This window comes from Watersipora subatra, chromosome 7 (assembly GCF_963576615.1).
Source record: "Watersipora subatra chromosome 7, tzWatSuba1.1, whole genome shotgun sequence".
Classification (NCBI taxonomy): domain Eukaryota; kingdom Metazoa; phylum Bryozoa; class Gymnolaemata; order Cheilostomatida; family Watersiporidae; genus Watersipora; species Watersipora subatra.
The window spans coordinates 37,720,558-37,723,859 of record NC_088714.1 but is presented as its reverse complement, the minus strand read 5'-3'; positions in this window follow the sequence as shown (position 1 = coordinate 37,723,859).

The window sequence follows — 3,302 nt, the reverse complement described above, 5'->3', positions numbered from 1 at the left end:
TCATTTCTTAATTCAAAAGATGAATTATTGAGCATTAAAACTATATAAAAAAAGTAAATCACGTTAATGAAGCTATAAATATAGTAGTAATCAATAGAGAATGTTTCTATTGCCATTTTTCTCTACATTGATCTCAGGCAGATTGAGGTGTAGCTTTGGCGATACACTAGACACAGATACACTAGATACAGATACACTAGACACAGATACACTAGACACAGATACACTAGATACAGATACACTAGACACAGATACACTAAACACAGATACTCTAGACACAGATACACTAGATACAGATACTCTAGATACAGATACACTAGATACAGATACACTAGACACAGATACACTAGACACAGATACACTAGATACAGATACACTAGACACAGATACACTAGACACAGATACACTAGATACAGATACACTAGATACAGATACACTAGACGAATGGTGCATGAGTGGAGATGGAGTTGTGGAACTAGCTACACTGATGCTATATGAACTTGATTGTTAACCTCCCTTATATAGCTCTATATTTATGCTATATGAACTTGATTGTTAACCTCCTTTATATAGCTCTATATTTATGCTATATGAACTTGAAGTTAACCTCCTTTATATAGCTCTATATTTATGTCATATGAACATGATGTTAACCTCCTTTATATAGCTCTATATTTATGTTATATGAACTTGATGTTAACCTCCCTTATATAGCTCTATATTTATGTTATATGAACTTGAGGTTAACTTCCCTTATATAGCTCTATATTTATGCTATATGAACTTGATGTTAACCTCCTTTATATAGCTCTATATTTATGTTATATGAACTTGATGTTAACCTCCTTTATATAGCTCTATATTTATGTTATATGAACTTGATGTTAACCTCCCTTATATAGCTCTATATTTATGCTATATGAACTTGATGTTAACCTCCCTTATATAGCTCTATATTTATGTTATATGAACTTGATGTTAACCTCCTTTATATAGCTCTATATTTATGTTATATGAACTTGATGTTAACTTCCCTTATATAGCTCTATATTTATGCTATATGAACTTGATGTTAACCTCCCTTATATAGCTCTATATTTATGTTATATGAACTTGAGGTTAACTTCCCTTATATAGCTCTATATTTATGCTATATGAACATGATGTTAACCTCCTTTATATAGCTCTATATTTATGTTATATGAACTTGATGTTAACCTCCCTTATATAGCTCTATATTTATGCTGTATGAACTTGATGTTAACCTCCTTTATATAGCTCTATATTTATGTTATATGAACTTGATGTTAACCTCCCTTATATAGCTCTATATTTATGTTATATGAACTTGATGTTAACCTCCCTTATATAGTTCTATATTTATGCTATATGAACTTGATGTTAACCTCCCTTATATAGCTCTACTAGCTGCATTACCCGCCTACTGGAACAGATTCAAGCGCAACATAAGGTTTATTGAGAGTTGTCTTCTATACTGTATAACAACTCCAAATATGCAGCCTACTGAAATTGTTGCCCTGATGTATTATTACGTAAATTGTCTACTGAATTTGTTGCCCTGAATATGCATACACATACTACATGTCAATATTGTTGGGGAGAATAATGGATATCTACAAGGTGTTTTACAGCTAGATGCGTGTAAAATCTAATAAATATTCTAGATTCACGTGTCTAGAGTCATGCGTCCATCTATACCCGTCCATATTTGCAAGTGACGATCGCTCACTTCTGCCGCCGAGACCCCGACTTGGCTGACCAGTCTTTACTCACCGAGCAGTTGACAATCACGCTCTTGCACTCACCTCACAATCAATCGCTTCGCACTCGCAATCAATCGGCCTGCCTCGCAATCACTCACCTTGCAATCAATCGCCTAGCACTTAATTGCTTCACAATCAATCGCCTCGCACTTGCCAACTCATTCATCCGGAAAGCCGCCTGGATACTCTCGCTGCACTCGGGGCGAAAAAGGTCTCTTGCACATCTCCAAGTGACGCCACGGCCTCAAACCGCTAGCTGCATTACCCGTCCACGGGAACAGATTCATGTACAGGAAGAGGTTTAGTGAGAGCTGTCTTTCATACTGTAAAACAACTCCAAATATGCAGTTTACTGGAATTTTTTGCCCTGATCACACTACGCATACACATATGCAGTCATATATGTCAATAATGTTGGGAGAACAATAGAAACCTGCAATACATTTTACAGCTAGTCTACAATGCATCAGTCTCAAACCACTCAAATCGGAGTTGCCCTATTTGTGTACAGAGAACTAATAATGAAGTTGACATTGCCAGGCAAACTGAAGTTCTTCAAACTGGCAGTATTGAAAAGTTTTGCATTTTCTAAAAAATTATACAAAATATTTTGCTATCGCCAGCATTTATTTAATGGAGACTACATGCTTAAAACACTAATCATAGCTCACCAGTTTTTTGTCTATAGCCTGTGTTTTGACATGGTATATACAAACATTAATGAGGTTGTGTCGATAAAATTTATATGTATAACAGCACAGACAGTATGATGTCAAGGCAGATACAGCATTAGCACCTTACAATAATAAAACATAACGCCAACATGATAGCCTTTTTTATGAGATACAATAAGGATAACGAATGCATGAAAATATATATATACTGAAAAATATGTTAGAAAATACTGCATGTGGTATAGCAGAACATGAAGAACATAGCATGACATAACAATAACACAATGTTAGTTCAACGCAACACTTGCAGACAACAGCTTTTGTTTTTCTGTCGGGTGTATGAACAAACGGTTTTCGACTGGTGCCTACTATTTAGCAGGGGACGTACAGCTGGTCATGGCTAAAGCAGGGTGACAGTAAGTCGATACCGGCTGCTCTCTTTTTTTTCACCATCGCCTTTCGCAACTCTCGGAGTACTCGTGCAAGTTCTGTAGTGGTAAGTTACAGTAGACTTACTCGTAGCTTGACAAAAAATTAGTAACTCAGCTGCTGAAGGAAATGAACTTGTCCACCTATCACAAACAGTGGCAAATCCAACTTTATGAAATAGTTTAGGTGTGGCAATTCATAGGCAATACAACATTGAATAAAACGTACTAACCTTTTTGATGTAGAATTTTAGTAGGTAAAACGCAGTAGCAGTACCCGTGCATGTTCTGTAGTAGCTGTAGTTCTGTAGTACTCGTAACTGGAAAAAAAGCAAAAGTAACTCAGAAGGAAATGAACATGTTTACGATCACAAACAGTGGCAGATCCAACGTTTTCAACCCTTTCACTGAAGTAA